This window comes from Sorex fumeus, unplaced genomic scaffold (genome assembly GCF_029834395.1).
Source record: "Sorex fumeus unplaced genomic scaffold, SorFum_2.1 ptg000110l, whole genome shotgun sequence".
NCBI lineage: Eukaryota > Metazoa > Chordata > Mammalia > Eulipotyphla > Soricidae > Sorex > Sorex fumeus.
The window spans coordinates 3427140-3453180 of record NW_026606167.1 but is presented as its reverse complement, the minus strand read 5'-3'; the positions used below and the strand labels follow the sequence as shown (position 1 = coordinate 3453180).

Below are 26041 nucleotides of genomic sequence, written 5' to 3'. Positions count from 1 at the left end.
GACTCTATCTTTGTTTCATTCTTCCTCGTCCAGTATCTTCATGCCCATTGTGTTCTAAGCCACTGTGAAATCTTAGGTCTTGACAGATCTATCTATCTATATCTTCTATCTATCTTTCTATCTTTGTTTATTTTTGTTGTTATTTGTTTTGGGGCCACAACTGGCAGTGCTTAGGGCTTATTCCTGGCTCTGCACGCTGGAATCACTCCTGGAGGTTTCAGGGGGGACCATGTGGGGTATTGGGGATCAAACTTAGGTTGGCCACGTGCAAGGCAAATGCCCTCCTTTCTGCACTATCATTCTGGCCCCAATATATATGTGTTTATAGCTGATAGCTTTATATAAGTTTAGAAGTTTATATTTGATTTGCTTGATTCTTTTCCTGTCTATTACCAATTTTCAGATGACTTGGTTTCTTTTCAGTTGTTGTTATGGTGGCACTCTTGGGTGTTACATTGGGGGAGTGGAGCCCAGAACCATGCACCTGCCAGACATGTATGTTTTCTACTGCTTAAACAATATTCCCATCCACTGAATTGAATTCTTTTTTTTTTGAAGGGAACCAAAAGAAAAAAAAAGAATTCAGTTCAGCGGATGGGTGTGCGAAGGGCTTCCTCCTGGCTTGCATTCAAGGATTACTCCTGGAGGGGCTTGGGGCACCATATATGATGCTAGGGATTGAACCCAGGTCGGCTACATGCTAAGCAAATGCCTTGCCTGCCATATTGTCTCTGGCTTTCAAGTTGAATTCTTACCATTCTCCAAAGGTGGCGAGTGACTTTTCTCAAAAATCAATTTTAAATTCTTGGATTTTAGCTCACTTAATATATTTCACTATATGACCAATATCATTGCTTTCGTGGCTCAACTGATTCTACCTTGGGGCCATGGTAATCTCTTCAGATAGTCCCCAAGTCCTTTCCTAGTGCTTAGAGGTCTCCGGTAGCTTTCTTACCTGTTCAGTGACATTTTTTAAGGAGTCAATAAATTGTAGGCGTTAAAATCTCGTTAAATCTGATGTGTTTATTTAGAGAGGCTGGGAGAAGGTTCACCTTCCCCTTTTGGGGAAAGGAAATTGGGCACACGAAGAAACTACACCCCAAAGAAATGGTTTATGTACCTCCTGGCACTTTGGAAGCTCTGATTTGCATCCTTGGAGTTGACAGCTTCAGAACCAGCAGATTTCTTGTGGTGCTGTCTTCCCCACAGGTCCTGTTGAAGGACTGTCAACTGTGTATGTTGGTAAGTAGGTAAAAAGGACAAGAAAAGGAAGCGCAATCCTGAACCCAAATGTAGATTGCTTCTTTGCAGATTGAAGAGAGCTCACAGTCCAGTTAACCCTATGCCCCTGGGGAGCTGTGGAAGATTCTGGACGATCCAGATCCAGGAATGCCCTTTTGAAGGTATTTCCTGGAATGATTGCCCTGCCAGGCTGTTTTCCATCTTGCATGATGAGTAATTGGCTTTCTGTTCATGCTTTGTCTCCACCCACCAAATGTGGCCTGAGAGCAGAGGTTTTGCATGTTTTGTTTATGCTGTCCTCTTAGCACCCAGTCCTAGCAGGCAGGATTGGTCTGGTGAAGGAATGAATGAGTGAATGAATGATTCTTTAACTACTCACTCAGCAAGTGTGTGAGTAGTTGTGTGCAAAATCACACCTAAGCTTCTACCCTAAATGCACCAGACAGTAGCAGAAAGGCAGTCACTGGTTTTCTTGGAATGATGAGTGGACTGTTTCACAGAGTCTCTGGGTTAGGGTGTCCGAGGAACAAGGGAAGGAGATGGAGAGGCTGCAAATCCTTGCTACTAGGTGGTCAGAAAGGTATAGGGGGAGTGGATGACTCAGTGCCCCAGGCCTGCAGTGGAGACTGGGGGTGGGTGGTCGCTAGAGGCCAGGAATCCGGGACATAAAAAGCCAAGTGTCCATTTAGGGCCCAGGAAGTGCAGGGTTGAATAGCTGGCTTAGTTTAAGCAACATTTTAAAGCTTTTTTTTAACTGGTGATTTCAAGAAATATATTTATTTTTAATAATACTGTGCCTCCTTATAATTATTATATGATTGTCCTTTGTGCACATGAAAAACCATTAGCCCATTTTTGGGCAAAGCTCCAGGATGGTCTTTGTGGGTAATTTCCAGGTTTTTTCATGTTATGCTATTAATTCTGTTCAATTTTTTCCCTTTCAAAGAAAAATGTGCTACTGAAAGCAGCTTTTGAACCATTTATATTGATGTTTGAATTGTTTGGGCGATATTAATTTTGTTTCTACTATCTAATTTGGAGAGAAGAAAAAACCCACATGCATGTGGTTTATTTTCTTGTATATGGAAATAAAAATAACAATATAGCATTATGGCTTTGACATTCTAAGTAAAAGAGCCTATTGCACATTGATTCAGTTAGTTTTACCCTATTAAATGTTAATGTTTAAAGTATGGATTACATTGTATTCTCTAATTTGAGAAATGAGTTCTTTTCCCCATGAGAAATGCTTTTTTATGGTTATTAATGTCTAATTTTGTTAATGAGCTATCTAAAAATTAGGGGACGGGGTACTGAAAGGAAAGCATTTTTGTAGAATTATCTTTTATCTAAGCTTAGAGCCCTTGTTGGACAAATTCATTATATGGAAATTCATTTACAGAGCCCATAAGTTTCAGTTCCTTTCTCAGGTTCTTGCCTTTCATATGAATTCTTTTTTTTGGGCCTTACCCGGTGGTGTTCAGGATTGACTCCTGGCTCTGTGCTCAGGGATCACTCCTGTTGACGCTTAAGGGATCATACGGGGTGCTGGGGCTTGAACCCAAGTTAGCTGCATGCAAGGCAAGTGCTCTACCCACTGTACTATTGCCTCCTAAGAATTCTTTTCCCTTCCTTGACATGTAAACAAATAAGATTGAATTATGGAAAAGTAATTCACTTGTGAATCTCCAGGATCTTATACACCAAAGAAGACAGTGCCTTACTGAAGGAACCCCATAAAGTGCTTTGGAGAAAATGTGAAGGGATTAAGTTTTTGGAAAAAGTGTGCTTCAGTTTCTGCTTGAACATTATTTTGAAGAGAGTGGATGGTTCACTACGATCACTACCATCCTGTTGTTCGTGGATTGCCTCGAGCAGGCCCCAGTAACGTCTCCTTTGTCCTAGCCCTGAGATTTTTTTTAAAGTGCCATATTCAAGGCTCTTTCAGGGTTAGGAGAATGAGACCCATCATTGTTACTGGTATTTGGCATATTGGGTAACCCACGGGGAGTTTGCCAGACTCTGCTGTGTGGGCAGGTTACATTCGGTAGCCTGCCAGTTTGTCCAAATTAAGAATGAGATAATAAGATAATAAGATGTCGCGTGGCCGCTAATGTGGCTGCGCGCTTCCGGGACCTGGGTTTTATACTCTCTGGGTCTTGGCCGTTGATGGGATTACATGGCACCAGGGGGCCAGTTGGTGGGTGTGACCCCTGCCTACTGGAATATGGAGGATCTGGGTGGAGGATGCTCAGCCCCGATCTGAGCAGGCTTGGAGATCTCAGCCCCGGGACCCGCATGCCTTTGTTCCTCTGCCGGTACCTTCAGACTTGGATTTAGAGGTGTACGGAAGGGACTCTTCGCCCGCGTCATCATGATTGGCATTCTGACTGCCCTCCAGTGGTTCATCTAGGATTCTCTGAAGGTCTACTTCAGGCTCCCCCGCCCTCCTCCTCTTGAGATGCCAGATGGTTCATTGTCATTAAAATGAATTTCAGTGGGTTGGCAAGTTTTTTCCTAGCACAGTCTAGATGAATGCAAGACTCCCTCCCTCTGGTGTCGGGTGTCTGGTTCTGTGACAGAGAGGGAGCACACTTCCGAACTCACCTAGAAACAGGTCAGTGCCGTGGCTGGAAGGCGTGGGGTTTCATTATGAAGGATATAGAGTGATGTTTTTGTTTGTGGTGCTGGAGATCACATCCAGGGCATCATACATGCAGATCATGAACTCTCCTACCGTGCTTCATCCCTGACCTTGGATGCTCTCCTTGTCTTTGCTAAAGGATGCCCAGAATTGAGCCTGGGTTGGGCTGTGTACATGGTGAGCGCCCTACTCACTTACTATTGCTCTGGGCCCTTGGATGATTTTCTTAGCAGCAGCCTGGTGACTCAAAGAAAGTCACAGGGCATTTGCATTGATAGTGGCAGACGGCGGAAAAGGACAGATACTTGACTGTGTTCTGGAAGATGGTGTTGTCACTGTCCATGGATGTCCTTCAATCTGTGAGAGAACTTCAGCTCAACCAAGAATACCTGAGAACCCGCTGCTTCCCACAGAGAGGCTGCCGACCGCAGCTGGTGGCATGTTTTCTGCCACTAATGTGGCTGACTTGGTCTCCCAGGCCTTACCGAAGGATAGAAACTTTTAGAACTTACCAAGCAAGCAAGAAGTTTCAAAGGGCTTTTCTTGCACACATTTCACAGTGAATTTCTCAGCAGGAATAACTTGGTTTGCTTCGTGTTCTTTCTAGCTCCCAGAAGAACTTACGGTTCTAAACACTTTCAGAGCTGATGGTCCTAAGACATCAACTTTGTCCCTCTGCCATTTGAAGTTCAAATGGAAATGTTTGCTTTCATAGTTCTCCTCATGATGTTACTTTATTTAGCAGCTATTAAATTTCCGGTTCCATATACTCCCCTGGAGGGGCTCCAGCTCCCGCGGAGTCTCCTGTTTCCCCACTGCCTGTGGGGGTGGCGCTTTCCTGAATGGGGAATAGCTATGCAGTTCTTGGAGAGGAGGATTATCCTAAACTTTTCTTTTTCTCGTCTCTTTGAGTAGCAGCTTTTTGAGATACAGTTCATGTATTCCACAGTTCATTTAAAGAATGGAATGCAGTCATTTTCAGTACATTTACAGACGTGGGCAACTGTTCCCCCAGTTTGAGGACATTTTTATCACTTTGAAAAGAAACTCTGGACATATTAGCATTTACTCCCCATTCCCTCCAGCCTCTGACAGCTTGCCTAGGTGCTCCCTTAACAGACTCACCTCCTCTGGATGTTTCGCGTCCATGGAAGCCTGTGAGTACAGCCCCTGGGGCTGGCTGTTGGGTGTCAGCAGTTCGGCTCTCTCCTTTGGCCAGACTGCTTTTTATTTGTGCATCTATCTGTTGTCAGAAAAGCTGTTCTGTCCTGAAGGCAACAATCCAGGTAGTTGTTTGAAAAGTAAAGTGCTCGGGCCAGGGCAATAGTACAGCAGGGAGGGTAATTGCCTTGCATGCATCCAAGTCAGGTTCAATCCCCAGGACCATATATGGTACCCCAAGACCCTCCAGGAGTGACCCCTGAGCACTGAGCCATAGCAAGTCCTGGGTGCTGCTTGTGTGGTTCCAACACCCCCCCCAAAAAAAAAGGAAAGAGAGAAAAATGCTTAAATTTCATTATTTAATAATATTTACTAAAATGTAGCCATTTCATTTTCACGAGTGTTTAGGAGTTTTCCTGAAAAGCATGATGAAGTGAGATTTAATACTGAACTATAATTTAACGTAAATGCTTCGCATAATCGGTTTAGTTTTCTGAACAGCTGTTATATTTTCTAGGTTTGTATTAGGCTGTCAAAATGGTAAATTCTCTGATCCTTTCCTTCTTAACCAGTTCCCTGATAGATGCTCTTGGGCAGCATATTGGTGAGTGGGAACCAGCCCCATTTGATATGTTTGACATAAATATCAATGATAGTGAGTCATTCAGGAGAGAGAAGAGAGTGCTGTCTTCTAAAGAGTTGAGGATCTAACTCTGTGAAACAGGCATTTTTAAAAACTAGTTTAAACATTTGTTTTTACATTTCTGAAATGTATAAAAACACTTTCCTGCCTTCGTAAAATGAAGCCAAATAAAAATCTTATTGAAGATTCAGTTTTTTTAAACCTGTAACATTTGCCTTTTACTGATAGAGCAATTTCTTTATAGATGTATGAGTGTTTAATTTACTGTAAATAATCTGGGATTGCTGTGTTTTCAGTTATTTTACTTTATATTTTGCTTTTGGACCACATCCTGCAATACTCAGATGCTCTGGGCTCAGTGATCAGTTCTGGGGAGGAACTTGGGGGACCATATGTGGTGCTGGGTATCAAACCTGGGTCAGGCATGTGCAAGGCAAGCTCCCTCCCATACTATTGCTTTGGCCCCCCAGTTCTTGTTGTAAAAATAACTTTCTGTTTGCTCCCGTGCTCTCCACTTAGATATCCCTCAGTTCTCTCAGTTTCCTTTCCTGTAGCAGCTTTTATTCCATAACTCTCCCCTCTTGCCCCCTTCCCCCAGGCTGGCTAATAATGTTCAGGGAGAGTTTGGTTCAAGACCCAGGCTTTGGTCTTTGGGCAGTCCTTTTGTTGCCAGCTATACTTTGAATAAGTTGTACTGATGCAGACTGAGTAAGATGTTTCTGGTTATTTTTAGTATATTTTTAAAGGGGAGGGGAAAGGGAAGTTTGAATCAGATTTGTGTCTTAGCAGTTGGAATGTGTAAGACTGAAGTAGTTTTCTTTTTGGGTATGAGGAAGTAGAAAGTGGGAATTGCAGATTAGATTCTGTAACTAATGTTGGATGAGTTTAGAATTAACAAATATTTGTAGGGGGCCAGAGCAATAGAATAGGGCATTTGCCCTGCACATGGTCAACCCAGGTTCAGTCTCTGGCACCCCAGGTTTGATCCCTGGCACCCCATATGATCCATCTAGCTCACCAGAAGTAAGTCCTGAATGCAGAGCCAGGAGTAACCCCCGGACACCACTGGGTATCACCCAGAAACAAACAAAACTCTAAAATGACCCTAAACTGTAATTTCTAGCACTAGCTAGGATAGGGAAGTACAGAATTTCATAGAAATTCCCATACCAGAGCCCCACCACAGACCCTGAGGCCACGCGCACTGTGGCCCCAGGAAGGAGCAAGACCTGCTGTGGCCTTTGTGGGAGCTATTTCAGTGGCAGCGGTCAGAGGGCCAGTCAGAGTAGATGCCCAGAGTCGACCAGTGTTGGCAGCAAGTGCTGGGAAAAGCCAAACCAGGTGAGGACACGGCCCCGATCCCCAGGGTGTGACCCACCATTCCAGGGACACTAGGTGTGGCTCCTGTGTCCGCCCACTCTTGCCCACAGGACCCATGAGCTGCTTGTGTATACCCAGACTCCCTGGCGTTTCTTAGGGTAATCTGTGTAGACTGTTGTGAAAAATCCTTGGGTAGGGATTAGGCTGAACCTAACATTCCTCGAAGTCTGCCATGCGAGCCTGCGGTCACTCTTGAAATAGTCTCCACCGGCTGCCCCTGACCTTAGGCTCCTTGTATTGTAGCTGGAACTTTCCAGGGGCTCCTAATCTGCCACTTTTCCTCTCCCATGATGCCATCTTACAGTTTTTGTTTTTCTTGGCAGGGGAGGGTCTTGGGGATCAGGGTTTACTCTTGGTCCTGCACTCAAGGATCACTTCTTACTGTGGGAGCATAGGGGTGTCAGGGTCTAGCCATGGTTGGCGGTGTGCATGGCAAGCACTCACTCTAGCCTCAGTACTATCTCACCAGTCCCCCAGTACTTTCTTTTCTTTTTGGTTTTTGGTCTCCATTCAGCAGTGCTCAGGGCTTGTTCCTGACTCTGTGCTCAGGGATTATTCTTGGTGGGGCTCATGGAATCGAACCTGGGTCATCTGCATGCAAGGCAAGAGCCCTAGCCACTGAACTATTCCTTCAGTTTTTTTCTTAATATTTTTTCAATTGACAGGAAATTTTTATAACCTAATATTAACTATTTAAATGAAATCGTTCAATAACGTTTAGTACATTGGTGGTGTATGCTATGATTTCCTCTACTTCCAAAACATTTTCATCATCCTTCAAGAAAACTCTATTACCATTAAGGTCACAGTTCATTCTCCCTTCTCCCAACCCCTGGCAACCACTCATCCGTTTTTTGTCTCCATGGATTTGCTTTTCTGGACACTCATTGAAGTGAAATCAGTGTGACCTTTGAGTCTGGCTTTTCTTCTTCTTTTTTTTTAACTCAGCATCATCATATTTTCCAGGGTCATTCATGTTGTAGCTGTGTCAAAATTTGTTTCTTTTTCAGGACTGACTGATAACCCCATTACATGGAGAGACTGTATTTTATTTATTCTCTCATTGGTTTATTAGCTGGTTGGGCCATTTGACAGTTGTGACCAGTGCTGCCAGGAACATGTGTGGGGGTTTTTTGGTTTGTGTCCATTTCTCCTAGCACTTTGGGGTGAATCCAGAGGAGTAAAAATGCTGGGTCATAAAGTGACTCAAGGCTTAACTGCTGACAAACTTCTGCCACACTTAAAAGTAAGACTCTTTTTCGGGCTTGAGTGAGCACAGCGGGTAGAGTGTTTGCCTTGCAAGTGGCCAACCCAGGTTTGATTCCCAGCCTCCCATATGGTCCCCTGAATACCGCCAGGGGTAATTCCTGAGTGCAGAGCCAGGATCAACCCCTGTGCATCACCGGGTGTGACCCCCCCCCCAAAAAAAAGAAAAAAAGACTCTTGTAAGGAGGACCCTTAAAGATTAACAGCTGGCAGTCAGTTCCATAAAATTCCCTCCAAGTGAAGTGTCTAGCTGGTCTTAGAGGATACTGTGAATAATGTATCTTTTTCCAAGCAACTGTGTTCACCGTAGGTGGGAATGATGTGATGTGATTAACGAAAATTGTGAAGCTATAAAATATGTAGAAGTCTTATCTTCCTGATAAACATATGGGTTTTGCATTTGGCAACATTAGAATTGTGTGTTAGATAAATGGTATCTAGGGCAAACTTTGAAAAAAATGCTATTTAAATATTGACCAGGAAATAAAACCTCCAAATAGCTCTAGGAACTTTCCTGTACAATCCTGCGTTCCCTTGGGCTGCCTGGGGCCAATGCCGGAGGGCCTCTACTGTCCAGGATGGATAGTCCTCCCAGTTCACTGTCTTCAAGCGGGTGTGGGATCTATCCTCTAGGCTCCGTTCCCACAGGCTTCCTTAATAAAGAACATTTTTCTAAAAAAAAACAAAACAAAACAGAACATTGTTACTCAAAGAGTAACCAGAACCCAAACATGGTCATGGTTCAGAGTTCATTTTTATTTGTTTTTATGTAGTTAAAACAAGGAAAAGTATGTAAACTTGTCAATGTTACCAAGTGTCAGTATTGTAGAGGGAGGAAACTGTTTCTAATCAGAAAAATAGTCTTCCTGCCTCAGGGCCCAGGAAGAGGCCTCTCAACTCAGGATGCGGTCCTCAGGGCAGAAAGGATTCCCCCAGCCCAGGAACCAGGGCTGGAGGTTGGTTAGGTGTGGGGGGCAGCAGGAGTGATGCCCCTTCTCTGGGAATGGAGGAGCCCCTGGTGGATGTGGGGTCTGGCAGGGAAGGAAGCCTCTGTTAGGCTCTGCCCTCTGCCATTGGTTACATTTTGCTTCTCTCTTGCGTTTTTAAGCGATTTTGTTTCCATCTATTGAACAGAGGTTTTGAGTACCTTATCAGAGCCTGAGGTTGTAGGGATGAACAAACCCTAAACCCTGTCCCAGACACCTCCTGGATGACACCCCTCATGCTGATGGGAGACAGGAGGGAAGAGGGTGCAGCTCTCAGGTTGTCTAACAGCAGCCCACACAGCACGCATGCACACACTTTGTACGCATGCATACACTGCACAGATGTTTATGGCATCTTTACTTCTGACCCCTGCAAGGAAGCCTGCCTGTTTGTACATGCAGTGATGGAGCAGGACTGGGCTCTGGAGAGAGCCATGACAGCACGGTGGGTGAGACCCTGGAGACATGCAGATGGCCAGAGGTCTGGGACCCTGCTGCAGAGGAACAGCGAGTTAGAGGCTGCCCACGGTTAGGGCTAGAGGGGCCGTGGAGATGCCCACTGATGGGTTTGAGGCCGATTTTTGAGGTGACGAGAGTGTCATGAAGTTGGTCACAAATTTCCATAAATCTACTAAAACTCTCTGAGTGGTTTAAAGGGATGATCATATGGTATGTGGATTACTTTTGCAGAAAGCTGTGACAGGAAATACATCTCCCAGACTGACCTTGTTGATTGATGGGGATAGAACCCAGGGCACGGCAGCAGGACAGGAGATGGAGGCCCTGCTGGTGCAGAGTGGCCGGGTGAGGTTGATGATGCCGTGGAGGGCTGGCTCTTGAATTTGGAGATTCAGTGTCTGTATTTCCACCGGGTTTCAGAGTTGCGGGAGTTTAGAAAGACTGACGGGTGCTAAGTTCGAGAGCGGGTGCTGGGTACCTGTTTGTCTTGGGGAACACGGTATCCTCTTCTGTTGTCCACTCTCTCAGGTGTGCAGCTCAGGGCTCTGCCCCAGGAGACCAGGGACAGGAAGGCCTGGTGAACAGTGACAGGGCTAGTGAAGGAGTGGCCATGGGCTACTTCTCACCAGCGACTGGGGCATTTCTGGATCTGTGTGAACAGCATGACTGCTCAGGAAGTCCACGGGGCCAGCAGCATGACTGCAGAGTTGCTTGGCTCGGGTGGGGGACCCTCGGAGTCAGGGTTCCACGGAGGAGCAGGTGTGCTGCCGCTGCCCAGTTGTGCCGGCTGTGGCATTCTGCCATCCTGGAGTTCTTTTGGACCACACCTGTTGGTACTCAGGGCTTACTTCTGGCCCTGTGCTTAGGGATATCCTCCTGGCAGGCTCTGGGGACTATATGGGACGCTGGGAATCGAGCCCAGGTTGGCCACGTGCAAGGCAAGTGCCTTCGCTGCTGTGCTATCACTCCAGCCCCCAATCCTGTGCTTTATGGAGAACATGACTGAGCTATTGTGGGGTGGACTCTCCATCCCTGCCTGGGCTGAGTGGGTGACCTGTCTGACCCAGCAGCTCTCCAGAGGCCGATGTCTCCATGGCAGGGCCCCTCCAGCTGTGTCTCCTGCAAAGGTCCAGCAGCCCCGCTCCTTGCGTTCCTCAGCCTGCGTGGCCTGCGCCTCGTTTGGTGGGCTTCTGCATGGTGCCCCCTCTTGTGTCCTCTCCAGCAGATTGCCCCTTGGGTTGAGTGGACCGGTTGACCCTTTGTCCTTCGGCCCCTTCTGATCAGTTGGGTTTCTTTCCTGCTTTGTCTGGTAACCTGGAATGACGGCTCTCTCTCACTGGCAAGGAGGTGCCCCTGGGCCTCGGCTCTTCGTTCCTCTGCTGGGGCCCTTCCCGAACAGCCCGGCTGGCGGTTCCCCAGCGGAATTCGGCTGCTGCTCTGAAGGAAGGTGGAGTTGGGTGCATGAAGGACTTTGACCCTTGGGGAGGCCTTAAAGCTGAGACTACAGTTAAAGTTTGCAATTTAAAAAAAAATTTGTTTTGGGGTCACACATGGCAATATTCAGGGGTTACTCATGGCTCTGCACTCAGGAATCACTCCTGGTGGTATTCAGGGGACCATATGGGATGCCAGGGATCGAACCCAGGTGGGCTGCATGCAAGGCAAATGGTCTTCCTGCTGTATTATCTCTCTGGCCTCAAACTTTGCAGCGCTTTAATGGGCTTTATTTGTGGTACTGAGTCTCAAACCCAGGGCAAAGCACAGGCTCTGCCACTGAGCTACTGTATTTATTTTCATAGGAGCCTCACCCAGTGGTACTGGGGGCCCAAGGCCACTTCTGGCGGTGCTCAGGCTGATGGTCCAGGCAGAGCTGGTGGGGCTGAGAGGGCACCAGGACTACAGCTGGCAGCACTCTGGGTCGAGACATGTGCCCTCCCCCATGCCATCTCCCAGCCCTGAAGAGACACAGCAATGTTTGAAAATAAAATGTAAGAACTTGTTTTTAGGAGAAATGCATGGGTTTTGGATCATGAACCCAACTTGTCCTTGCATTTCTCATCTTTGTTTCTCCCTGGCACCCTTCTCCCTGTCACTGTGCTCAGGCCTCTGTATCCCTAGAACCCACGTCCCCTTCAGCCGAGTTTACTCAGAAGACAGCCAGTGCCTCTGTAGCTTTCCCACCCAAACCTCCTCCCTCAGAGCTGGGAGCTCCCTGCAGGGCCCTGAGGTTGGCTGTGTAGGAGGGCAGGGATGGCGGGGAGACATTGAGGCGTGAGTTGGCAGGAGGGTACAGTCTCCCAGGACAGCAGGATAAAGTCCTCACCTGTCCAGTGTCTTGGATGTCACTGTCTGGTCTTTTTGAAAACCCTGAACTGTTTGTGTCGAGCAGGGCCAGGGAGACGGGGCCCTGGGAAGAGCGTGCGGCTGTGGGGAGCAGGCCAGGCAACTGGGGACTTGGTCCTTCGTCTTCATTGCTTGGGAACTCCAGGCTTCTGTGGCTCACTGAGAGGCGGGAAGCTGTGCAGGCAGCAGCTGTGAGAGTACAGGGCCGCAGCGTGAGAGTCGGTCCCCCGCTCCTGTCCCCCTGCCACCACATGGGGAACATATATACATTCGTGTGCCTGTCCAACCTCTCCAGCCAGCAAGGCCTATGAATATTTCTGTTTTAGAAAAATACTGTTTTCCTGCTCGAAGTCAAGGTTCATTTCTCGTCTAATTTTAGTTTCTTGTTTTTATGAACTTGAAAATGTTTTCCTTAGCCAGAAAAATAGAAAAGGCTGGGGGAGGGCTTGCCCGCTTCCCGGGGCCGATTCCTCTCCTCAGCAGTGGCTGGCAGCCAGGCTGGGTCTGTCCACGGCCCCTTCTGCAGAGTACGCTGGGGATGGGGGAACTGCACAGCTCCCAGATTCTGCCTTCCTTTTATCTTTTTCTGAGAAATTAATGTAGAATCAAAGCAGTTGTATGTGAAGTCTCCTATCATGATAAATAACCATTCCTCGAAAGATTCTCTCACTTCATGTTATAGGTAGAGACATTTGGTTAAAATAAATGTCAACCTGTTAGTGCTTTCATTTATTAGATTTTTCTGTGCATTGACATAATCCATAATTTTTTTACTTAATGTAGGAATATTGCTATTTATTCAGCCATTGATTAAGCTGATTGTAATTCATAATTTTTACTTCATGAAAGGGAGCCATTCCTAGGGCCATATTACCTCGGGGCAAAGCACAGGCTCTGCCACTGAGCTATTTTTTTTTTTATATTTTTAAAGGGGCCTCACCCAGTGGTACTGGGACCCCAAGACCACTTCCAGCAATGCTAAGGCTTGTGGTCTAGGCCTGATGGTTGGTAGCTTGAGGGCTGGTGGGGCTGGGCCCTACTAGGGCCACACCCAGAGGTGCTGAGGGAGCACCAGAACTATACCTGGGGGGACTCAGGGACTAGACACATGCCCTCTTCCATGGTGGCATATTCCAAGGGGTAAGATACCCCTTGATAGGATTGTACCATGGGTTTGTTTAACCATTTCCTGTCTGAACTTTTAGGTTGTTTGAAGTTTTTCCTCTCTTACTAGAAATATCGCAACTTTTAAAGGAATATGGAGGGGCTAGAGCAATAGTACGGTGGGTAGGGCGTTTGCCTTGCATGCGGCCAACCCGGGTTCGATACCCAGCATCCCATATGGTCCCCTGAACACCGCCAGGGGTAACTCCTGAGTGTAGAGCCAGGAGTAACCCCTGTGCATTGCCAGGTGTGACCCAAAAAGCAAATAAATAAATAAAATAAAGGAATATGGAGCTTGTTTGTTTTGGGACTACAACCAGCAGCACTCAGGGCTTACTCCTGTCTTTGTGCTCAGGGATTCCTCCTGGTGGGCTTGGAAGACCTCATATGGTGCTGGGATCAATGCGAGGTTGGCCACAGCATCCTGAGATGCTGGTATGCTCCCCCAGACTCCATCCAATCAGGGCGCTTCAGACATTTCCATGGTTGTCCTGGTTTAACCGGCAGAACTTTCTTTTCTTTCATAATAGAACAGTGGTGCATCTTACAGTTGGCATCCTGGTCTGACGAGTGCTCATGCTGTCAGAGCAAGGAGACCAGCACCTTGGCTGATGGTTGTCTGTGAGGCCGGATCCTCCCTCCTTCTTTCCTCTCTCCTTTCTTTATTTGTGGTTATTCTTGCTGTGATCATGGTCTGGGGTCACATTCTGCATTGCAGAGGACTGCCAGGGTTGAAGTCTGGGGCCGCACACGTGCAGGGTGTGTGCTGTGCCAGGGTGCCACCCTGCCACCCTGAGTCCTTTCTTTGGTATGTGTTACTCTCTTGTATTCCTTTATGAGTTGCCTGTGAGTTGAGATCTTTCTCCTTTCCTTATTTATTAAAAAAATATTTTTATATACCTTCAGTGTATCTTCAGTTTTGTAAAAGGTGTTTTTTTTTTTTTTTTGCGGGTGGGGGGGGTGGCACATCCAGCTGTGTTTAGGGACTTTTCCTGGTTTGGTGCTTGGGAGTCACTCTTGGTGGAGCTGGCAGTGCTGGGGATCAGACTCAGACTTCCTACATGCAAAGCATATGCATTAGCCCGTTAAGCACTCTCTTTAGCTGCTATATTGCTAATCTTCATATTTCTTTTGTTGTGAAATTTCCCTCAGTTTGTAATTTGCCTTTCAATCATGATATTGTTTGGCCTGTAGAAATTCAGAATGTTTATACTGTCTATATTTACTATTGCTTTCTTTTTCGGTTTTGATCATAATAGTGTTTGACCTGTGGAAATTCCAAATATTTATATTGTCTATATTTATCATTGCTTTCTGACATTGGTGACATGGTTAAAAAAACCTTCCTCACTCCAGGATTATGTAAATATTAACATTTTTTTCTTCTAATGCTTTTTATATACTTTCTCTTATTTATGCTGGTATCTTTGATCCAGCTTACATTTATTTAGCGTGGGGCACAGATGGTCCAGTTTAATTTTCTATAAGTTATTGATGTAGACAGTTTGGTATTCAGGCCTCCCTGGTGATGCTCAGGACCCAACTCCTGACTCTGCACCCAGGGATCACTCCTGGTAGGGCTCAGAGACCGTAATAAACGCTGGGATCAAACCCGGATCAGCTGCATGCAAGGTCAGTGCCTTCCCCCATCCTGTCTCTCCAGCCCTTGCTCAGTACTTTTAGAACACATTTCCCCTCTCCCTCGCTGTCACTGCACATGCTTGGTTGCGGTGGTTATATTGGTCAGGGCACTGGCCGGGGGCACAAACCTGGTTACAGTGTTGACACATTTGGTCATGGTGTGTGCACAGGACTGAACACTTCAGTGGAGGTGGTCACACATGTGACTGCCGTGGGCCGCGCTTCCTTAGTTCTGGTGCTTCTACACATCTGGCCGTGGTGCTCCGACAGGTGCTTCTGGGCTGCGCTCCTGGCCATGGTGCAGTGCTCATGTAAGTGGCATGAGTCAGAGACCACATGTTCTGTTGCAGCATCAGGGGCCCAGGTAGCAGCACTGTTAGGACTGTCCTTGGCCACTTGCGAAGCACCAGGGATTGGACACATGGCGTCAGACTTGCAAGGCAGGAACTGAGCCATCTCTTGTTCCCTTTACATGTTTTCTTAAACTGACTCATTTTTGGGAGGGCCATACCTGGTGGTGCTCAGGGTTTACTCCTGGCTCTGTGCTCAAGGATCACTCTTGGGGTGCTGGGGATTGAATCTGGGTTGGGTGCAAGCACCGTACTCACTGTACTATCTCTCTGGACCCTGGTTTTATTATTTTTATTGCTAATTGGAATGAGATTTTTCTCCCTATTATATATAAACAAACAAACACTGTCCTCCCGTTGTTCATCGATTTGCTCGAGTGGGCCCAGTAACGTCTCCATTGTGAGACTTCTTGTTACTGTGTTTGGCATATTGAATACTCTTGGTAGCTTGCCAGGCTCTCCGAGAGGGGCGGAGGAATCGAACCCGGCTCAGCCAGGCTGGCTGTGCGCAAGGCAAACGCCCTACCACTGTGCTATCACTCCAGCCCCTATATATATTTTAAATTAAAATAGTTTTATTTTATTTTGGGGCTATACCTGGTGGTGCTCAGGGATCACTCCTGGAATCCCATTATATTTTGTAACTAGTTATTGTTAGGGCATAATAAGAAATGCATAGGTTCAGACTATAGGTATATGGAGAAGTTGCCTTTTTTTCCCTAAAGTAATTTGTATAATCATATTTAGCCAACAGAATTGAATATAGTTCATTTAACAGATATCTGTGTTACTACCACTACTACCGCTCTCGATACAGCACATTTCTCTCTTACAAGTTCCCTGTGACAGACAGAAGTCAATTTCTTCTCTCCCCTCAGTCCCCCACCCCAGGTCCTAGCAAGCACTAATCTTCTTTCTGTCCCTGTAGCTTTTACCTTTTGCAGAATTTCATAGACATGGAAAACACTTATTCCTTGGCTGACTAGTTATTTTCAGTTAGACTATTCTTTTGAGATGCATTATGTTTGTATCAATAACTCACCCCTTTTCCCTTTGTCCGGAGGTTTTACATGGCCCTTGTTCATTGGCAGATTTGTGGGCTGTTTCCAGTTCTCGGCTTTGATGATTAATACATAGGTGAACACTCAAAGGTCCTTCCTGAACAAATGTTTCCGTTTCTCTTGATCCATTACCTAGACATGGAATAACTGTATCATATGGCATTTGAACTTTGTATGAAGCTGAAAATGTTACCATTCTGTGCAGTCACCTAATTGAATGTTTAATGGCTCTTTCTTTTGTTGTTTTTGGGCCACACTGGGTGGTGCTCAGGGCTTACTCCTGGCTCTGCACTCAGAGATCACTCATGGCGGTGCTCAAGGGGACCATATGGGATGCCGGGGATTGAACCCGGCTTGGCTGTGTGCAAGGCAAGCACCTTATCCTCTATATTATCTTTCTGACCCTCAGTCTATCTCTGTGGTCCCCAGTCTCAGCTTTTCTGGCAAGAAAATCATAGATTTCAAATTGTGCTTAACTGATCTGAATCATAAGGGCCCTCAGATGCCCTTTCTGGGCTGGGAGTAGATTGAGAGTTCGAGTCATCTGGCTAGTGCTTGTGGGGTTTCCCTTCCTAGGAAAAGCAAGGGGGTGTGAAGTGCAGGAAATAATCATAATAAAGGAAACTGTGGCCCATTGCTTAAGTGCTCATTGTCACCAGCCATTTAATTCCTAGAGGACTTTGTGGAAGGGTATTTGATCTCTCCAAGACCAGAAAGGCTTCAGGAGCTGACTTGAACCCATATTCTCCCCGCTTGGAAGGCTGGAGGCCTTGCACTGTTGGGCTTTTTCTAGAACCGAGAGGCTGTGCTACTCCTTTCAGTTATGATCGGGGCCAGTTTCCACAATCTAATTCAAATAGGTGTCTGCGAGCTGGCCATAGAAAGCAAACTTAAGAAGGAAACGGGTTCTTAATTGTGGCTGTTGTTTCAGTCTCTGGGGTCTGGCTAAAGACTGTTCCTTGGTTAGTCACTCCCATCAGAGGGCAGAGGCTCCTCACATTACAGCTGCCGATTGGCTGCGGTTTGTCCCCTTGTCACCATTCTGGGTGTTCTTTCTTTGTGGCTCCTGGGATCGAACCGGGGTCTCGTGCCTGCAAGGCAGGTGCTCTGTCCCCACCTTGCACTCCCATTCCCTATTTCCTGTTTTTTCTTAAGTCCAGCTGCCTCCCCTCTTGCCAGCTCTCTGCTTAGATTGATGGGATGAAACCCTCAGCAATTCTCATGTGTACAGTAGATCATCCACCCGGTAGCCGGGAGAGGGAGGTAAGTGGGCAGAGAAGGATGCAAAGTCTAAATCCCTTGTTTTGTGGATTTCTAACTGGAAGGGCTTATGGATTTGCCACCTTCAACCCTGGCTCTGACTTCGCCATTTCTCGTTCCACTTGGCTTAGCTTTCTGAGCAGAGCAGCGAGGCTTGTACCAGGCCCCTTGACTCTCAGCCCCTTTGCTCGATTCCCTCTCCGCCCGGATGCCATCTGTGGGGTGTCTGGACCCTTCTCCTGGGCTCTGACCACCAGGACCGAGTCCTGTCCCATAGGGGTGGCACCAGGACTCCAGCCACTTGGCTGCCTCATGTCATCACTTTAGCTTGCTGCTGGGTGTGATTTTGAGTCTTGCCTTGGCTTTAATTATATGAAGGTGAGTGGCACTCGTTCCAGCTTTTAAAAGTTAGTTTCTCCTTGGTTATTTTTCAGAAATTTGGTAGCGCTCGGAGATTATATGAGACATTTGTCTTTTAAACTGTTGTTCATGTCTTATTTTTACTGGTAGACAAGAGATGATGTACTGATCTATAAATTATAATTTCTTATCTTTTATTTATGTCTTAATTTTTGGTGTAAGGGATTGAGCTCAGGGCTTCATCCTACCAGGCATCTGCGCTCCCACTGAGCACTCCCTTTCCCTGACTCCCAGTTATTCACTTACTTCTTGTGAAGGTTTTGCTTAGGTCAAAATTTGGAGGGAAAATGTATGTATACACATATAGGAAAACTATAACCGGTAAAACATTTTCCAAGCTGCAAATACTGAACAGTATTGAAAATGTATACCTTTGACAGCAGTTTTCAAAGAGCCAGTGAGTAAACATTAAATGCTTCAAATGTAGCAGGTACTTCTTAGATCAGGAAGAAGAGGGAAAACTCAGGAGGGTGTTGTAATATTACTTGTTCCTTTTTTCTATGTAGAAGCAAGAGCTGTAACAGTCTTCAGATGTGGGGAGAACATGATCCCTAAGAAACAAAAGAGCATTTCCTTTAGAGTGTGGTGGTGCCTGGAACAGCACCAGTGAGGGCATTCAGTTCCCCGATGTGGGATCTCTGCGCTTACTCGGACAGTCAACCTGGTAGACTTTTATTCATCCCCAGTGACATGCCGAATTTGTACAGTGTGCCAGTCCTGTGCTGGTGTCCTGGCTGCCTCAGCCTCTCTGATCTTCTCTCAGGACTTTTACCTCATTTTACAAACCAGGAAACTGAATATTTAGTAACTTCCCAGAGTTACCAGCTAGTAGCCCAGGGGGCTGAATGCCCCGTAATCAAGAAGCACTGATTGACATGTGAATGATGCTGGCTAGCTGCGCTCCCTATTATTGAAGGACTGGTTCCAATTCTCAGTGAGGAAACCTGCACTTTGAACTGTTGGGGACCAAAGGACAAGGTTGCTCTTCCTTTATATGTTGGTCCTTTCCACCAGCCCATTTTACTCTAAGGAATTCACCCTCCAGAAAAGTATGCAGAAACATACTTCTGAGTGGCTGAAATGTCTTTCTTATAACAATAACAGAGACTGGAAATCACTAAGCCGTTTATCCAGTATAAACTGCAGCCTGCCCATCCCGGGCAATGCTTGTCAGCATTTCTCAGAAAGAGGCAGATCTCTGTATCCTAAGGAGGGAGCAAAATTGCCTCTTCAATTATTAATTGAAAAAAAAAAAGCAAGAGACTGTAACAGGTATAAAACATGACTGAATTTTCATACAAAAAGTTTCAATTCAGAGTCATAGAGATAGCTCAAAGGGACTCTGAGTTCATGCCTTGTACCCCCGGTACCACAGGGGTGGCACCCAGCACCCAGGACAGTACTACAGCACTGCGTCAGTGGGAGCACAGAATGGGCAGGCCAGTTATCATTGACAGTAGATGTGTCTGAGAGTGTGTGTCTTTGGAGATGAGAGGGTGTGTGTGATGACATCTAAAATCCATCAAGTGGGTGTCATTGGGATAACTTCTAATACTTTTCATTGTTTAGATTTTTTTCAACAGATGTGCGAGAGAAAGACTGTAAAAATACTTAGCAAAGCCATTGCCTGAGTTACGCTAACCGACAGACACATGCTAAAGGTACTCACATGGAAAGGAGGGAACACAGAAGTGTGGGCACAGGTGGGGTGTGAACTTGGCAAAAGCATCTCTTTGTAGACGTCCTTTGTGACAGGCTGCTGAAATTACAAGTCACGTTATTAAGACTTAATTTCTCCCATAGAAAAGTCTTACGTCTTCCCCCCCTTCCCCTTTTAAATGGGGACTTTTAAATGAAAGGACTTTATAGTTGATCAGAAGTACAAGTTATAAAGTTAGTTTAATGACCAAAGACAGGTTTAGAGATTTAATTCTGTTTACTTGGTGAAGATACGCGGATTCACAGGATAAATGTTTGCAAAGGCTTGCTGGCTCTGAGTGCATGTATGGCGAGCGCCCCTGGGAGGCCTGTTTAGTCAGTTCAGGTCCTGAATTAGCCTGCTTCTCAGGGGTGCTTCCAGGCTGTGTTGGTTTGGGAACTCCCGAGGGGTCCAGTTCTATGAAAGATAGACCCAAAAATACAGCTGTCAGGATGTGCAGTTATCCCAGAACAGGCTGGCAGCCCGAGTTGTCTCAGCCTGTGGACGAGCTCTCACTCAGCTGGACCCTTTTCGTTTGGGACCTGCCCTAATTTGAACCAGAAGTCTCAGGCCGACCCAGAGCGGTCTTTGCCTGCAGTGGAGACGTCGTGCACCTGGGCCTGTCTGCTTGTGTCCACTGTTAGGAGCCTGCGGAGAGAAAGTGATTTGCGTGGCCCCCACAGAAAGAGCCATAACACAAGAAGGAGGTGTTTGAAATTAGTGTTTTACTAGGACTGGGAAGTGGTGTTGGTTATACATATTATTTCAGGGGTTTTGTAAATTGTTCCCAAGAAACCTGCACTTTGAGCTGGAGTTCGTGTTTCGAATTTGGGGTTTTTTTTTCCCCTTTCTTAGCCCTCCCCCTATTCTTAAGATTTTTTTTTTTAAGATTTTTTTAAATGTTGTCATTTTGGTTTGATTTTTTTTTTTTTTTGAGGGGGGCCATTTGGGTCATACCCAGCTGTGCTCAGCGCTTACTCCTGACTGCTGAGAAATCACTCCTGGGGGTGCTTGGGGACCGTATGTGGTACTAGGGAGCTAATCAGGGCTGGCTGGCCCCATGCCGGGCAAGTGCCTGTACTGTCTCTCCAGCTCTTTTTAGAGCTCTTTTCATCAGTAACATTTGTCCCTACTACTGTCTCATGATGATTTGCCGTTTCATTGCATAAAGTGCCAGGATACTACATAGTGAAGCTGCCTTTGCGCTGATGTAATAAAGAATCTTTCCTGAACTAAAATTTGTAATCTGTAGTAGCACGGCAGGAGCTCAAGGAGACGATGTAGCGTGAAGTCAGCCAGAAGGACGGGGACAGATACAGAATGATCTCTCGTAGTGGGACTCAGACACACAGAAAGGGCGCAACAAAGGGCCAGAGACAGCATAATAGGAGAACTGAGCCACATAGCGGAGTTTGACAGAGACTTGGGAGAGGGAGGGGTACACTGGTGGTGGGTGTCATATTGGAATTATGTGCATGTGAAACCATTAATAGCATTGTAAACTACAGAATCTCAATTAAAATTTTTTTTGTTTTTAAAATAAAAGAATCTTTGTGAGAGCTCAGCAGGTTGGAGCAGACTCTTTGCATGTGGGAGGCCCAGCTCTGACCTCTGACATTGTATGGTTCCCCTGAGCTCCACACGTGCTGAGTGGGGCAGTCCCTGAGGAATGCCAGGTGGCCAAAACAAACAAGTGAAAGAATCTTTCCTTCATGTAAGGACATCTGAAAAAAATTTTTTTTTTTTTTTTGCAAGGGAGCCTCCCGAGCAGTCCCTGGGAGAGCTGGGGCCACGAGAATTTCTGGCTGGTGGGGCTGGTAGCTCAGTGCAGGAGGCTGGGAATGCAAAGACGCTCTGGTTCCATGGTGTTGCGGGTGCCAAGGCCGCCCTGGGGACTGGGAGCCACCAGGACATCACCCAGTGTTGGGGTCTTCAGGGCTGCCCCTGCAATGCTTGGGGTCCATGTTGTGCTGAGAATCGGCCATGCGTCCAGCACCGTACTGCTTCCCAACTCCAGGGCAACAAAATGTGTAGGCAAGGAAATCCTTTTTTTGAACCGCACCTGAATGAGAAGGTTGATTACCAACAATGTGATATTTCATTTCTTACCAGGGGGAATGCTATTAAGGTGATGTGCATTCTTTTTATTCCAAAAAGGAGGGTAGGGGTAGAGCCTTCAAGCAGTGCTCAAGGCTCCTGGGGGCCACTCTAGGTGATTATTGGTCAGCAGGACCTAGGCAGTTCAATGCTAGGGCTTAGGATGGGTAGTGCTTAGGTCCTGGGGTGCTGTCCTGGGTTGTTCCGGGGACTGTGTGGTGCTGGGGCTTGAAATCAGACCTAGTGTGCTGTCTCTTTGGTCCCTGATAGTCATCTTTGTCATCGGTCCTATGGAAATAGTATTAACAAGTAAAATTACTATTCTAGGGGCTGGAGCAATAGCACAAGGGGTAGGGTATTTGCCTTGCATGTGGCCGACTTGGGTTCGATTCCCAGCATCCCATATGGTCCCCCGAGCACCGCCAGGAGTAATTCCTGAGGGCAGAGTTAGGAGTAACCCCTGAGTATCGCCGGGTGTGGCCCAAAAACCAAAAAAAAAAAATTACTCTTCTAGCTAGTGTTTTCTGAAGTGGGTGATAGCATCTCTGGTGGGGTCCTGAATCAGTCCAGGATGGCTGTGCTTGTAGCCTTGGGTGCAGTGGGTGGGTGGGTGGGCAGCCTTTTAGTTTGTTCTCTTAAAAAAGGGTGGTGTGGAGTAATTATTTCCCTGAAATGAGGAAGTAGACCGAATGAGCCTGGGACGAGCTCTGCTGTAGACCAGGACTTCTTAAACTTTTCTACCTATGACCCCTTTGGCCTGACAAATTTTTTTTTGTAGGAATACTGCTATTTATTCAGCCACTGATTAGCTGATTGAATTGGGCATGAATTCCACCTTAATTTTATTTATTTTTTTTCTTTTTATATTTATTTATTGAGTCACTGTGGGAAAAGTTACTAAGCTTTCAGGTTTAAGTCTCGGTCATACAATGATCAAACACCTTTCCCTTCACCAGTACTAATTTTTCACTACCAAGAACCCCAGTATACCCTCCCTTCCATCCTTCCAAATGCCTGTGAGGCAGATGATTTCTACTTAACTCTTCTCTACATTGATTATATTCACTATTTCGACAAAAGATGTACCATTATTGTTTAGAATTCCCCCCCAAACAATCAGAATTGCTGAAAAGGCATTGTGAAATATTTTGTTTTCTGTAGCTGGTTATGAGAATCATATAATGTCATGCGGCCACGATTTTGGATTTCTTCAAAGAGCCAGATAATTACGAGATTGGTTTCTGTGTGTCTGGTATGGCCATGGCCTGACAAATTTTTATGCAGCCCTTAGTACATAGGAATATAAAGTAAATATACGAAAAAAAATTAACTGATACCAATAATACATTTTGAAACAAAATTTTTATGACCCTCTTCCTTGCATTGAGTTCAGTGACACCACAGAAGTCTGCACCCCACAGTTTAAGAAGCTTTACTCTAGAGCAAAAAGAGGAGAGAGGAAAGTAAATGGAGCTAAGCGGCCAAAGGAGAATTTGTAGTATATCAAAAGGAGAAAACCAAGTGCTTTTTTTTTTCCAGACAAAAGGTATTGTGGGATATTAGATGTTAGAACTGTGTTATGGGGGCTGGAGTGATAGCACAGCAAGTAGGGCATTTGCCTTGCACGTGGCCCGACCTGGGTTCGATTCCCAGCATCCCATATGGTCCCCCAAGCAATGGCCAGGAGTAATTCCTGAGTGCATGAACCATGAACCATGAGTAACCCCTGTGCATTGCTGGGTATGACCCAAAAAGCAAAAAAAAAAAAAACAAAAACAAAAAAACACCAAACCTTGAAGATTGTTGGGCAGGAGAGAGTACAGAGGGTAAGGTGCCTACCTGGTACGTGGCTGACTCGGGCTCTGTCCCCAGTATCTCATATGGTTCCCGAGCCCACCAGGAGTGACCATTGGGTGCAGAGAGCCAGGAGTAAGTCGTGAGCACCACTAGGTGTGGCCCCAAAACAAAAGCCTTCAGGACTGTGCTTAAAGGGTTTTGGATTCCAGATTCCATGATGAGTTGTGACTAGAATTTTTCCTATTTTTCCATTCCAGACTATGCTGACCTGTACCCGTATCTGCAGTAGAACCGTTCCCTGCTGTGGGCAGGGGCCTGTGCATGAGAGGCAGTGACAGGAAGCAGAAGCAGGGGTGTGGATGGGAAGCTGGGAGACACAACCAGCTTCCTGTCTTTCTGGTAGCACTGGTGGCAGGGTCTGTAGAAGAGGTGACCGATGCTGTGCAGGAAAAGCTAGGGAAGAAAGGCGTTACGTGGGGACATACCTCCTCTCCAGAAGGAAACTGAAACTGTAAAAGGTGCTTTCCCTGCGGGATGAGGAAGAGAAAGAGGAGTGCGTGTGCACTGGGCAGGATGGAGAGGGGAGCAGTGAGCCAGCAACTTTAAAGACCTGCGTGCACTGATCTTGCAGCACCAGTAATTCACGTGTAGCTTGAGCACACGAATTACAGAGCAAAGGAGAGATGTTTTCTAACTGCCTGGAAGCTTCCAGTCAAACACGTGCAGCATAGAGAGCAACATGTGTGGATTCCAGCTGTGAACTTGCTCTCAGCTGCCAAAAACATGAGCCTGGTGATCGACTAGACTCCAGGGACTGGCGAATGCCTGCGAATATTCTCCTGTCCTCCCCTCATCATGCTGTGTGTTTGCTCTATTCCCTTTCCCCACATCTCCCCGCTGGCCTAGAGTGGACCCTCAGCCATGGCCAGCCCAGAGGGGAGCCAGGTCAGGGCCTAGAGAACCAAGATTCATAGTGAACCCTGGAATTTGTTGTGAATTTTAAGAGAACACACACACATGCACACGCACACACACGTATACCACTTTTTATTATGGGTAACGTCAAACACGCGAAAGGGAATAGATTGATGAACTCTCTAATCCCCAACACAGCTTCAGACTCGCACAGTCACCTCCTCATTCATCTCTCATGGCCTCTCTTTGGTTTCAAGAAAAGAGCAAACCGGATCATGTTGAATCTGAGCTCTCTTTGAGAATAACGCTTCTGAGTCCTCTAGACCCAGGACAGTATCTGAATCCTGTGCAATGATATTTACAATCTCAACGGTTGGTATTTACATTTTAGTGGTAGCAAACATTCTTTTCTTGCAATATATTTATTCCTAAGTATTTGAATAGATTCTTAGTTTTATTTTTTGGTTGTTTAAAACAGCTGCATTGAAATAGCAGTTGGTTTTTTCAGTTGTACATCTTGTTGAACTCTATTATTCTAGTGAGTTTTTTTTTTTTTGTGGACTCCTTAGGATTTTTATGTGGACAGGATCCTGTCAGCTATGAACAAGGACAATTCCCTTCCTTCTTTCCAATTAGTGGTATTTAAATTTTTAGGTTGTTATTATTGTTTTGAACCACACTCGCTGTGTTCAGGAGTTACTCCTGACTCCGTGCTCAACGATCACTCCTGATGGTGCTGGAGAGTGAACCCAGATTGGCAATATGCAAAGCAAGCGCCTCTCTTGCTGTCCTGTTTCTCTCTCCTAAAATTAGAGTTTTCTGTGGTATCGTCCTGGTTGGAACCTCTGGTTCAACATTGAATAAAAGTGGATGGAACAAACATTCTTATCAGGGATTGAATTTTTGGTTTCATCAATTCTCTATTTTTTGCCTAATCAATTGATTACCGCTCTCTGGGTTGGTGGGGATCAGCTTAATTAGCCCGACTCCTTTGGTCCTGGAGGCCAGCCTCTCCAGGTGAGGTGCATGAAGGCTGCAGGGGTTGTTCTGTGTCAGGAGGGCCGCACCTTCCCATCTGGTCGCCTGCCCTTTATCCTCCCGGGACCAGGGCCCTGCCTGGGTTCCCCAGGAAGTCTCCCCTATAATGTTACAGGGGCGCTGTCTGAGGGAGGGGGGCCAGCAGTGTCAGGTAAGTCTCGGGCTCGGGGTTCAGCCTCAGCTTTGGGTCTTGCGCACCGTGACCTCGGTGCTCTCTTCTGGCTGTTGGGGTTAGGGCTTCTCAGGACGGGGCTGCTCTGTGGGGCATGCTTTGGGGGCACCCAGTAGATGCTTCCTTCCTCCTTCCACCCAGTCTGTCACAAGCAAGGAGTCAGCTCTGAAGGGTGATGGCTCAGGGGCGGACACCTGGAGAGGGGGACCTTGTGTGCACTGAGCTCGCCCCGCACTGTCCCATGGGCATGGGTAGTGATGCAGCTCAGAGACGGAGTTTCTAGGATGGTGCTGGGAGACCGGA

The 26041-nt window shown here is 46.4% G+C and overlaps 1 protein-coding gene across 1 annotated transcript in view; it reads left to right on the top strand.

Annotated features, from left to right (window-relative positions):
* Nucleotides 1-26041, top strand: part of ADCY9 (adenylate cyclase 9) — an 84836-nt gene that overhangs the window by 10880 nt on the left and 47915 nt on the right. The gene's annotated exons all lie outside the window — the stretch shown is intronic.